Genomic DNA, 14,049 nt, shown 5'->3' with positions numbered 1-14,049 from the left:
TTCAGGCATTACCGGCTGAATCGAATTATCGCCTGGCGGTTCCGTTTCTGAAGAGCTAGGGTTCCGTATCTCTACTTTCGTTGTTCTTAGATGTTCTCTTGTACGACGCAAATGTCCCCTGCCAGCATCCATTATGTAGGATCGCGGCGTGTTTGCAGCACCTACAACCACTGTCGGGGCCAAGGTTTTCTGCACAGTATCATAGACGGACACTGTAGACCCTGTGTCTAGATCCGGGATATGTCTGGTCGACTTGTAGCACTTCTGTTGTGGGTTCCTAATGTCTGCTAGACGGCTTCGGACTGTTTCGGTGGGAATAGCTTTTGGCTCCAGATGACAGTCCAGCACAGGGAGCGTCGTTCTGGTGCGGTGGCCCATCAGTTTTTCGGCTGGGGACTGCAGAAGGTCGTCTCTCGGTGAATTTATCCATTATAGCACTGCGCTGCAAAATTCAAACTTGCCAAACGAGCATTTTTTAGCATCCTTTTTGCCTCTTGAACGGCACGCGCTGCCACGCCATTGCCACGGGGATAGTGGGGGCTGGACGTGACATGGTTGACGTGAAAATGAGATCTGAATGGCCTGAACTTTGCGCTGGTGAACGGGGGGGGGGGGGGGGGGCGTTATCACTGCATATCTTGGCAGGTATCCCGTGTGTTGCAAAAACTTCCATGCATGCTTGGATAACCGCTTGCGCTGTTGTGTGGTAAAGCTTGCGTATCTCGAAAAAAACGAGTAAAAATCTATCAGAATCAAGTACTCATTGCCCCCGTAGTAGAACAAGTCCATGTCAACAGACTGCCAAGGTAAATTGGGCACTGGATGACTAAGCAATGGAAGCTTTGCATTTCTGTTTTTGTATTTCTGGCATACGGGGCAAGAAAGTGCAATCTCCCGGAGAGCAGAATTCATGTTGGGTCAGAACACCTGTCGGGCCCTTGCCTTTATTTTCTCTTCTCCCCCGTGTGCCGCATGCAGTAAGTGGAGGACTTCCGAGCTCTTGGCTGGCGGGATGACCAGCTTGTTGCTATGAAGCAGTAAGCCGTTCTCGACTTGCAGTTCGTTGCGGTAGGCCCAAAACGGTCGCAGGGCATCCGGTACTTGTAGCCTTGTCTCGGGCCACTCTGTGCTGGAGTAACAAAGCAACTGCGACATAAGTGAGTCCTTTTCGGTTTCCTCCCGGATACTTCGCAGCTGCTCGTCTGCAACTGGCAGGGAAGAAACAGCATTGACTTCAAACTGCTCAGTTTCTTCTACCAGTTCCACTTTACACGGAAAACGTGAGAGGGCGTTAGCTAAGAGAAGTTCTTTGCCCGGCTTGTACTTAACGATTATTGGGAACTTTTGAAGTACTAGCCTCATGCGTTGGAGGCGTATCGGGCATTCACACAAAGGCTTCTTGAATATCATTTCTAGTGGTCTGTGATCCGATTCGACTGTTATTTCTGGTTGCCCAAATATGTAATATTGAAACTTTGTACAGCCATGGACGATTGCCAAAGTCTACTTTTCGATTTGCGCGTACCGCTGTTGGGCTGCGGTCAGCGAACGGGATGAGTAAGGAAGAGGCTGTCCGTTTCGCAAAAGCAAGGCCCCCACACTGTATTGGCTAGCATCAACGGATAATACCACAGGTTGGTCTTGCTGAAAGTATGCCAGGACTGGTGCTTGCATGAGGCTGGCACGGAGCTGTTTAAAACTACTCTCCCGTGGGTCTGACCAAATCCATGCTATGTCTTTCTTTAAAAGCTCTTTAAGTGGAGCAGACATAGTGGACCTATTTGGCACGAAACGGGCCACGAAGTTCACCATGCCGAGAAACACTTGAAGCTCATTACTATTTTTTGGTGGTGGTACTTGTAGGATGTTGTCCACGCGCTCAGGGTCCAGGCAGAGTCCTTCTTTGGTGAGTACATGGCCCATGTAGCGTACTCGGGGCTGCAGGAAGTGACACTTTTTTCTGTTCAGCTTCAAGTTGTGTTCTCTGCTACGTGTGAGCAATTTTGACAGGTTGCTATCCTGCTCCTCGCGAGTTTTTCCCCAGACTAAAATGTCATCCATAACAACTGCTACACCAGCAAGTCCCTCTACTACTCCGTGCATTGCTCGTTGAAAAACTTCCGGAGCCGAAGCTATGCCGAACGGCATCCGCAAAGACCTATATCTGCCATACGGGGTGCTCATAGTGCATATAAGTGAACTCGGTTCGTCCAACTTCACTTGCCAGAACCCGGATGACGCGTCCAAGGTAAAGTACCTTGCTCCAGACAGACGCGGTACTATGTCTTCCAGGGTTGGCGTGTGGTAATGCTCCCTTAGGATAGCCTTGTTCAAATCTGATGGGTCTAGGCATATGCGTACTTTTTCACCGTTGACCACCACCACCATGTGGCTTGCCTACGAAGTTGGTTCAGTTACCTTTGCTATGACTCCGTCACTTTCCATTCTTTGGAGCTCTCTGCTTTCACGCATTCTTGAAGGGCAAGAGCGACTCTTCTTGCGGGTTTAACGGTGCCTTGAGCACCGGGCTTTCCAATGGCGGCCTGAACCTGGAATCTGAACCTGGCAACGTTTAACGCTAGAACTTTAGCTAATGAGGCTAGCCTAGCAGTGCTGTTTGAGGAACTAGCGGGAATTAAATGGGATGTGATAGGGCTTAGCGAAGTTAGGAGGACAGGTGAGGCGTATACAGTACTAAAGGACGGACACATACTGTGCTATCGCGGGTTAGAGGATAGACGAGAACTAGGTGTGGGTTTCCTCATTAATAAGGATATAGCTGGCAACGTAGAGGAGTTCTACAGTATTAACGAGAGGGTAGCAGCTATAGTAATTAGGCTGAATAGGAGGTACAAACTGAAAGTGGTGCAGGCCTACGCACCCACATCCAGCCATGATGACCAGACCGTTGAAAGCTTCTATGAGGACGTAGAATCAGCAATGAATAAAGCAAAATCGCAGTACACTGTACTGATGGGCGACTTCAATGCGAAGGTGGGCAAGAAGCAGGCTGACGACCACGCGGTAGGTGACTATGGGATAGGCTCTAGAAATAGCAGGGGAGAGTTATTAGTCGAATTCGCGGATAGAAATAATTTACGGGTCATGAATACCTTCTTCCGCAAACGAGAAAACAGGAAGTGGACCTGGAAGAGCCCCAATGGTGAGATTAAAAATGAAATCGACTTCATACTATGCGCAAAACCTGGCATCATTCTGGATGTGGCCGTCCTCGGAAGGGTGCGTTGCAGCGACCATAGGATGGTAAGGTCTAGAATTAGCTTAGACTTGAAGAGGGAACGGAAGAAGCTAGCGAAGAAGAAGACCATTAACGAGTTAGCCGTAAGAGGGAAAGCACAGGAGTTTAGGATAGCGCTGCAAAACAGATATTCGGCTTTAACTGAGGAAGATGATCTTGATGTTCATTCAATGCACGATAACCTGACATCAATAATTACGGAGTGCGCAGCAGAAGTAGGCGGTAGGACAGTTCGAAACGATACCGGGAAGCTATCTCAGGTGACGAAAGATCTGATTAAGAAGCGCCAAAACATGAAGGCATCTAACACTACCGATAGAATAGAACTAACGGAGCTATCAAAGTTAATAAATAAGCGCAAGGTAGCCGACATAAGGAAGTTTAATATGGAGAGAATCGAGCATGCTATAAAGAACGGAGGTAGCCTAAAAACAGTGAAGAGGAAACTAGGCATAGGTAAAAACCAGATGTATGCAGTAAGAGACAAGCAGGGCAATGTCATTAGCAATATGGATAAGATAGTTAACGTAGCCGAAGAGTTCTACACAGACCTGTACAGTAGCCAATGTAATCAGAGCGGTAATGAGAAAGACAGCAGTGCACAGCAATGCGTCATCCCGCCAGTAACGAAAGATGAAGTAAAGAAAGCCTTAGAAGCAATGAAAAGGGGAAAAGCAGCTGGAGAGGATCAGGTAACAGCAGATCTGTTGAAGGATGGAGGGGACATCGTGCTAGAAAAACTAGCCACCCTGTATACGCAATGCCTTATGACCTCAACTGTACCAGAAGCTTGGAAGAATGCAAACATTATCTTAATTCATAAGAAGGGAGACGCCAAGGACTTGAAAAATTAGAGGCCGATCAGCTTACTATCCGTTGCCTACAAAGTATTTACTAAGGTAATCGCTAATAGAGTCAGGGCAACGTTAGACTTTAATCAACCAAATGATCAGGCAGGCTTTCGTAAAGGATATTCCACAATAGATCATATTCACACTATCAATCAGGTGATAGAGAAATGCGCAGAATATAACCAACCTCTATATATAGCTTTCATTGATTACGAGAAAGCATTCGACTCAGTGGAAACCTCAGCAGTCATACAGGCATTGCGTAATCAGGGGGTAGAAGAGCCTTATGTCAAAATACTGGAAGATATATATAGCAACTGCACAGCTACTATAGCCCTCCATAAAGTCAGCAATAAAATTCCAATAAGGAAGGGCGTCAGGCAAGGAGACACGATCTCGCCAATGCTGTTCACCGCATGTTTGCAGGAGGTATTTCGAAGCCTGAATTGGGAACAGTTGGGAATAAGAATAAATGGAGAATACCTATATAATCTGCGATTTGCTGATGACATTGCCTTGCTGAGTCACTCAGGAGGTGAACTGCAAATCATGATCAACGAGTTAGACAGGCAGAGCAGATCGATGGGTCTAAAAATTAACATGCAGAAAACCAAGGTAATGTTCAACAGCCTAGCAAGGGAACAACAGTTCACAATTGGCAGCGAGAGCCTAGAAATTGTGCCGGAATACGTCTACTTAGGGCAGGTAGTGACAGCTGATCCAGATCATGAGAGGGAGATAACTAGAAGGATAAGAATGGGCTGGAGCGCATATGGCAAATTCTCGCAGATCATGAGTGGCAGTTTACCAATTTCCCTCAAGAGGAAAGTGTACAACAGCATAATCTTACCGGTACTCACCTACGGGGCAGAAACGTGGAGGCTAACGAAAAGAGTTCAGCTTAGGTTAAGGACAACGCAGCGAGCCATGGAAAGAAAAATGATAGGTGTAACGTTAAGAGATCGGAAGCGGGCAGAGTGGGTGAGGGAACAAACACGGGTTAATGACATCCTAGTCGAAATCAAGAGAAAGAAATGGGCTTGGGCAGGGCATGTAATGCGAAGGCAAGATAACCGCTGGTCCTTAAGGGTAACGGAGTGGGTTCCAAGAGAAAGTAAGCGTAGCAGGGGGCGGCAGAAGGTTAGGTGGGCAGATGAGATTAAGAAGTTTGCAGGCAAAGGGTGGATGCAGATGGCAAAGGATAGGGTTAATTGGAGAGACATGGGAGAGGCCTTTGCCCTGCAGTGGGTGTAGTAAGGCTGATGATGATGATGAGCACCGGGCTACAGCTGGGTGTGGTAGGCGACACCCTTAATTTCTCCTAGGCCTAGAAAGACGTCTTCAAATCCCTGGGGGTCACTACAACCGACCGCATCAACTGAACCTATGCGGCTTATCAGTCCAAGACGTTGAGCAACGCAGCCGCTCAGTGTCACTGGGACCTCATGCTTGACGATATAAAATTCTGCTTCAGTGCTCTGTGCTTTGTGGCTAACGAGCAGCTTAATCTTTTTTGATGCAGTTCCTTTGTGGCCGAAAAACGTACGCAGTGCAGCGGAGCATAGCTGCGCAGGCTGGGATGTTATATGCCTTAGCATCGCCTCGGACATTACACAGCAGTTTTCACCGGTGTCAATCTTGCACCTTACATTCATGCTTGCGATAACGACTCCTGAAGACCAGCGATCATCCCGATCTACGGCACGGACTTCAAGCGTTTGAAGAAAAAGTTCTTCGTCCTGTGTTCGGTGAACTTCTTGTACGCTTCGTCCTTTGTTGCGCGGTCGTGACAGTGGCTTTTGACTGCACGCGCGAAATGGTTGCGGCCTCCGCATTTGTTGCATTGTTTACCCAGCGCGGGACAGTTTCCACTTTTATGTTAATTGAAACCACATCTAAAGCAAGCGTTCGGTTTTGATTTCACTTCATCTATTCTGGCAGGATATGCGTCCTGTATTTAATTGAAACGTTCTTTGCCCTGTTCGCTAGCACGGCAGATTTCGACAGCTTGGCTGTAAGACTGATTTTCCAACACGAGTCTCTGCTGCAAAATTTTGTCCCTGATTCCAAGAATAATTCTGCTGCGCAGCATTCTGTCTTTAGTGCGCCAAACTCGCACTGCTGTGCAAGGGTCCGAAGTTCTGTGAGCCAGTCGTTGAACGACTCACTCTCTTGCTGGTTCCTGGAGCCGAAGTGAAATTCGTTGAATGTCAGTTCATTGTTGGCTTGAAGTGGTCCTCAAACTTCTGCGTGACAATCTGGATGTCGTACTTGTCGGCGTCATTCCTAAACGTGAAAGTGTAGAACAATCGCCTGGCCTCTTCGCCGATTGCCATAAGGAACGTGGCAGCTTGAACCTCCTTTGTTTGCTCTCTCAGCTTCGTGGCCGTTGCATATAGGTCGAACTCTTTCTTCCAGACGGTCCAGCTGTAAAAAGCGTGTCCCATTGTGTCCAGTGGTTTCGGTGGGGGAAGCGTCGATGACGCCATTTCTTTTCCAACTGTTGCGGTTGTTCCTGCTGGGTCAGTTTCATACTGCGAGGCTACGCTTGACATACAAGCAACGGTACGAAACCGCACCCCACTTCTGACACCATGTAGCACGCAAGCATGTGGGAACGAGGAAAGAATTTTATTACGAAGTGCGCCGGTATTTATACCACCAGCTCTTGAGCTGAGACATGCGCAGTGAACGTCTTGTGCGCGCGTGTAACCGACGGTGCACACTGCTACACTGATGGCCTTTTATTATTGTGAACAGGCTTGCGCTCCTCGGCTAGTTTGTTTCTCAAGAAGAAATCTGTATAATGTGCTGAGCTAAAAGTGTATTCGAAGTGTTTGCCTAATGCATCTACTTGGTGTTCCAATGTATCAGCAGCAGTGCTAATAAAAGGAACTAGATGTGAGCTATGCCCTTTAAGTGCTTTTAGTCTACTGTACACTTTATGTGTATCTGTGTAGGAATTTCCAGACGAGAAAAACGATTGCCAACTTTCCCGTTTAGATATACAGCGAGTGCGCCTGCCATTTGCTTTAGCTCGCTTAAAGTTTATCAAGTTGTGAATAGTAGGATAATGGCGGAATTTTGACCATGCATTATTTTGGTCCTGATGAGCTTTCTTGCACTGCGCATTCCACCACGGTCTTCCTTCGTTTGTTTTCTGGTTTACCCGATGTCTCTGGGGTGCATTTCTGTGCAGCCTCTATTATATGCAGTGTAATCAGGGATTGAGATTCATCTATACCTAGTTCTGTAATTGATGAACAGGGCAATGCTGATAGTTCCCGGAACATCTCCCAATCAGCAATTTGTTCTTCATACTTCCTAGGGTTATTTACCCTCGGGTTGATAGTTCCTGTATATTTCAAAGAAATAGGAAGGGATCACTTCCATACAGATTTTCAATAACAGATCACTCACTAGCTGCCAAGAGCAATGGAGAACCAATAGCAAGGTCTATCGCTGTGTATGAGTTGTGTGTTGAATTAAAGTATGTTGGTTCTTTTCTATTGAACATGCATGAGCCAGATGACAACAGGAATTTTTCGATTAGCGCTCCTCGGGAATCTGTTCTGGTACCTCCCCATAATGGGTGGTGAGCGTTAAAACCCCCAACCAACAGGAATGGCTCGGGAAGCTGAACAATGAGTTTTTCGAGTTGATCAGTCGACAGCCGATGATTTGGTGGGATATATAGGGAACATATGGTTATTACTCTGCTAAAAGTTAGTGCTCGTATTGCCGCTGCTTCTAAATCAGTCGCCAGTGGAAGACATTGCAAGGGAATTGAATTCTGCACCAAAATAGCAACGCCACGTGATGAATGCACACTGCCTTGCCTATCCTTCCGTTATACTGCGTTCTTCTTTAGAAAGCTTGTGTGTGCTGTGTTTAAGTGCTTTTCTTGTAGACAAAGTATGCTTGATTGATACTCCGCGAGTATTTCATATATGTCATCATTGTTTAAGTAGACCTTGGCAGTTCCATTGGATAATGCTCTCTAAAGCCGTAGTTCTTGGTGAGGAAGCGAATATTAGTGGGAGTTATTTAGATGTCGCGCCTTTATCAGGCGGTGTTTCTGGCGGATGTGTTTTCGGTTTAAGGTGGTCTAGAAGGCTCCGCCTTTCCAAGGGGGCCTCCCTCAGCGCCTCCGACGCTGAGGGTTCGGCTATTATGTCCATTGTTTCCGGTGAAGACGCGGAAGCAGACGTGGAGTTTTCAAGATTGAGAGCCTTCGTTTCATTTGTCTGTGTTTTCCCAGAGGTTTGCGAAAAGTTGACCCCTGAGACATGGAAGTCTGGTGCAGCCGCAGGCTGCTTGGTGAAGGGTCGTAGTGGACGCGCATCAGCGATACTGAATTGCGTGCCCACTGAGACGAGACGCCGCCCGGCGTGCTGCGTCAGCGTAGGATCTTTCGGAGAGAAGCGACAGCTTCTTCCAGACTGTCGAGAATGTGATGTTTTCTGTTACTTTCAGGTGAATTATTTTTTTCTCGTTTTGAAATTTCTGGCGTGATCGCGAGTAGGTGGCATGTGGCCTGTGACATTTTTGACACACTACTTGAGCGGCACTGCAGTTGTCGGTTGGGTGCTCATGGGCACTGCACTTCGCAGATGTGAGTTTTCCCCTGCACGTTTTTGATGCGTGTCCGTATTTTGGGAATTGAAACATCTTCTCGGGTTGGGGATATGTGAACGGACTTTGCAGTGGATGAACTCTGCCTTTACAGCGTCTGGAAGACGGCACCGTTCGAAAGTCAAGAAATTGTGAGGTGTCGCCACCTCTTCCTCATTCCGACGTATGGTGATGCGACGAAGGGCAATGACACTTTGATCTCGGAAGCCTTCCAGGAGGTCAGCTTCTGTTTCTTGGATCAGATCACGTCCTGATATGACACCTTGCACAGTATTTAAATTTTGGTGGTGAGTGATGTTCACCAGGAGGTGAGCAAACTGCCTTTGCCTCAGAAAGATGTCACAGTGGTTTTTCTGGGACACTTCAACAAGAAGGTCACCAGATGACAGTTTCTTTGCTTTGTAGTTTTCCCCAATCAGTTTCTCAAGGGTTCGAGCGCTAACGAAAACAGACATCGCAGAAACGGGGTCATTATCTGCCAGGGAGTGTATCACTAAGAAGTGAGGAAAGTGGTCAACGTCAGGTCGGGTACTTGTGAATGTTCCATCGGTGCGGTTCCTTTTCAGGGACCGATCAGGTTTTTGAAGAAGACGTACTCATGCGCTAAGGATATACTGACGGTTCCTAAATGTCGCCTGTGGTTCGCCGTCTTATTCACAGGAAGGTCCCGGAGCCCCCTCGCCAGGTAAGCAGACGGGGAGCCCATCGGCCGGGGCATGACCATGGCCCCGACCGCCACCATTCATGGTTTCCACCCTTCAACTTACAACCTATCTTCACGGTGCGGATGACAGCTTCGGTATGGGGGCTAAGGGCCCGTGGTGGCGCCAAGCACCATCACCTTGAAACTCAAGGTGCCCTTGTGGGAATTTTGCGAAATGATTTCTCACACCTTGCTAGTAGGTCCACATCTTCTGAAATGAACCTTTGTTGCGCCTCCATCGGGGCTCGCCTCGAGATTTGTTTTACTATTCCGAGAGGATCCGTTGTACTCACATGTGGCTGGACGGCTGGCTTGTGCCCACGGCTCAGTAACTCTCGTTCGGATTTTTGAGGTATGACAGTGTTTTACCAATAGTAATTTTGCGAAATGATATCTTGCACCTTGCTAGTAGGTCAACACCTTCCGAAATGCACCTTCGTTGCTCCTCTGTCAGGTCTCGCCTCTAAATTGCTTGAACATCACGAGAAGAGCCGTTGTACACTCATCAGGTGCACGACAAACTTGGGCTCTTATCCCAGGACCTCTAGTATGGATTTTCGAGGCATTACACAGTTTTCCCGATGGGAATTTTGCGAAAGGATATCTCACACCTTGCTAGTAGGTCCATACCATCTGAAATGCACCTCTGTTTTTCCTCCATCGGGCCTCGCCTTGAAACTTGCTCGAACATTCCGAGAAGATCCATTGCATACTCATCAGGCTGCACGGCGAAATTGGGATCGGGGCTCGGGACCTCTAGTATAGATTTTTGAGGCAACACACTGTTTTTCCTATCGTAATTTTGCGAAATGATATCTTACACCTTGCTAGAAGGTCCAGACCTTCCGAAATGGACCTTTGTTGCGCCTCCATAGGGGCTTGCCTCGAAACTTGTTCGACGATTCCGAGAAGAACCGTTGTACACCCATGAGGCTGGATGGCGAGCTGGTGCGCATGGCTGAGTACCTCTCTTATGGATTTTTGAGGCGTGACAGTGTGTTACCAAAGCGAATTTTGAGAAATGGTATCTTACACCGCGCTACAAGGTCCATACCTTCCGGAATTCCCCTTTGTTGCTCCTCCATCGGGTCTCGCCTCGAAACTTGCTTGAACGTTCCGAGAAGATCCAGTGCACCCTCATCAGGCTGCGCGGCGAAATTGGGCTCGTGGCTCAGCACCTCTAGTACAGATTTTTGAAGCGTTACACTGTTTTCCCTATGGGAGTTTTGCGAAATATTATCTTACACCTTGCTAGTAGGTCCACACTTTCCGAAATGGAACTTTGTTGTGGCTCCATAGGGGCTCACCTTGGAACTTGTTCGACTATTTCGAGAGGATCCGTTGTACACACGTGAGGCTGAACGGCGAGTTTGGGCCCAAGGCTCAGTATCTCTCGTACATATTTTTGATTTATGACAGTGTTTTACCAAGGAGAATTTTGCGAAATGATATCTTAAACCTTGCTAGTAGGCCATGCCTTCCGAAATGCACCTTTGTTGTGCCTCCATCAGGATCTCGCCTCGACCCATGCTTGAACCATTCCGAGAGGATTCATTGTACACACATGAGGCAGAACGGCGAGCTTGAGCCCATGGCTCAGTACCTCTCGCATGGATTTTTACGTATGACGGTGTTTTACCTAAGGGAATTTTGTGAAATGATAGATTACAACTTGCTTGTAGGTCTACACCTTCCGAAATGGACCTTTATTGCTCCTCCATCGGGGCTCGCCTCGATGCTTGCTTGAACGTTCCGAGAAGATCCATTGCACACTCATCAGGGTGTACGGCGAATTTGGGTTCATCGCTCAGGACTTCTAGTATGGATTTTTCAGGCAATACACTGTATTCCTTACGGGAATTTTGCAAAATGATATCTTACACCTTGCTAGTAGGTCCACACCTTCCGAAAAGGACCTTTGTTGCGCCTCCATCGGGGCTCGCCTTGATACTTGTTCGATGATTCCGAGAAAATCAGTTGTACACCCATGAGGCTGGACGGCGAGCTTGGGCCCATGGCTCAGTACCTCTCGTACGGATGTTTGAGGTATCATAGTGTTTTACCAATGAGCATTTTGCGAAATGATATCTTAAACCTTGTTAGTAGGTTCATGCTTTCCGAAATGCACCTTTGTTCCTCCTCTATCAGGTCTCGCCTCTGAACTAGCCTGAAAATCACGAGAAGACCCCTTGCACACTCATCAGGCTGCGCGGCGAACTTGGACTTGTATCCCAGGATCTCTAGTATGAATTTTTGAGGTATTACATTGTTTTCCCGACGGGAATTTTGTGAAAGGATATCTCACACCTTGCTAGTAGGTCCATACCTTCTGAAATGAACCTTTGTCTCTCCTCCATCGGGTCTCGCCTCATACTGGCTTGAACATTCCGAGAAGATCCATTGCACGCTCATCAGGCTGCACGGCGAACTTGGGCTCGTGGCTCAGGACCTCTAGTATGGATTTTTGAGGCATTCCACTGTTTTTCCTCTGGGAATTTTGCGAAATATCTTACACTTTGCTAGTAGGTCCACACCTTCCTACATGACCTTTGCTGCGCCTCCACCGGGGTTCGCCTCGAAACTTGTGCGACGATTCCGAGATCCGTTGTACACCCATGAGGCTAGACGGCGAGCTTGGGCCCAAGACTCAGTATCACTCGTACGGATTTTTGAGGTATGACAGTGTTTTACCAAAGCGAATATTGCGAAAGGATATCTCACACCATGCTAGTAGGTTCATACCTTCTGAAATACACCTTTGTTTCTCTTCCATCGGGTCTCGCCTCGAAACTTGTTGGAACACTCTGAGAAGATTCATTGTTCACTCATCAGGCTGCGCGGCGAACTTGGGACCGTGGCTCAGGACCTCTAGTATGGATATTTTGAGGCATTAGTTTTCCTATGGGAATTTTGCGAAATATCGCACACCTTGCTGGTAGGACCACACCTTCCGAAATGGACCTTTGTTGCGCGTGCATCAGAGCCCGCTTCGGAACTTGTTCGACTATTCCGAAGGGATCCGTTGTACACACGTGAGGCTGGGCGGCGAGCTTGGCCCATGGCTCAGTACCTCTCGTACGGACTTTTGAGTAATGACAGTGTTTTACCAATGGGAATTTTGCGAAATGATATCTTACATCTTGCTTCTATATCCACACCATCCGAAATCAACCTTTGTGGCGCCTCCATAGGGACTCGCGTCGAATCTTGTTCGACTATTCCGAGAGGATCCGCTGTGCACGCATGATGCTGGACGGCGAGCTTTTGCGCATGGCTGAGTACCTCTCGTATCGATTTTTGAGGTATGATAGTGTTTTACCAAAAAATTTGTGGAATATCTTACACCCCGCTAGTAGGTCCATACCTTCCGAAATGCACCTTTGTTGCTCCTCCATCGGTGCTCGCTTCGAAACTTGCTTGAACGTTCCGAGAAGATCAAGTGCCCCCTCATCAGGCTGCACGGCGAAATTGGGCTCGTGGCTTATGACCTCTAGTGTGGATTTTTTAAGCATTACACTGTTTTGCTTTCGGGAATTTTGCGAAATGATATCCTAAACCTTGATAGTAGGTCCTCCCCTTCCGAAATGGTTCTTTGTTGTGCTTCCTTCAGAAATCGCCTGGAAACATAATACCTCTCGTACTAATTTTTAAGGTGTGACACTGTTTTCCCAATTGGAATTTTGCGAAATGACATTTTATACCTTGCTAGTAGGTCCACACCGTTTGGTGTGCACCTTTGTGTTCCGGCGTGGGAAATCGCCTGGAAACTTGCTTTGCCGTTCCGAAAAGATCCGTGCCACACACATCAGGCTGGACGGCGAGTTTGTTCCCGCGGCTCAGGAACTCTCGTACGGATTTTTGAGGTATGATACTGAAAGGGCACAACCAATTTTAATGGCCACCATCTTCGATTCGAGAAACCAAAAATATACCGCCACTTCGTTCCATGACGTCATACTTACATAGTTCCACCTCTATCCATCATATTGTACCTTGACGTCGGCATTGGCACGCGGCAGGTAGTTGTTACTAGAATGCCGTTGTAGATGGCGCGACAAGTCTCGATGCGAGATGCGCTGTTTTCTAGTTGCAGCCGCAGATGGCACTTTGATGTCAGGGTTGTGGGAGTAGTCACGAAATCTCGAAACGTGATGAGGAGTTGCTGCCACAGATGGCGTTGTGATCAAGGGTGGTAGCAGACCACACGAAATCTCGAAACGTGATGAAGCAGATCAAGCGGCCTGTAAAGGCCACCAACATCGGAGGTACACTCGGACCTACTTCACAAAATCTGACGCGTCCCAAATGGCTAAAAGATTTTTATGAGAAGAAATACATCGGATCTGGAGCTTGCCGACACATCGATCGTTACCAGTTTCATTACTCATTCGACCCACATCCCAGATCAAGATTCCCAACCAGAATTCCTCGTCATCTGGAAACACTTTATCACCGACTTCGCCTGAACGCTGCATTTAAGAACGGCTTGCGATACTGTTTCAGTCAAACGAGCAGTCCACTTTGTGACTACTGCGGCTCGATCGAATCTTTGAAACATATCTTGCTTGAGTGCCCTGCATATGCTAACGAGCGCGCGTACT

This window comes from Amblyomma americanum, chromosome 4, assembly GCF_052857255.1.
Source record: "Amblyomma americanum isolate KBUSLIRL-KWMA chromosome 4, ASM5285725v1, whole genome shotgun sequence".
NCBI lineage: Eukaryota > Metazoa > Arthropoda > Arachnida > Ixodida > Ixodidae > Amblyomma > Amblyomma americanum.
Note: the sequence above shows the minus strand (reverse complement) of the source record.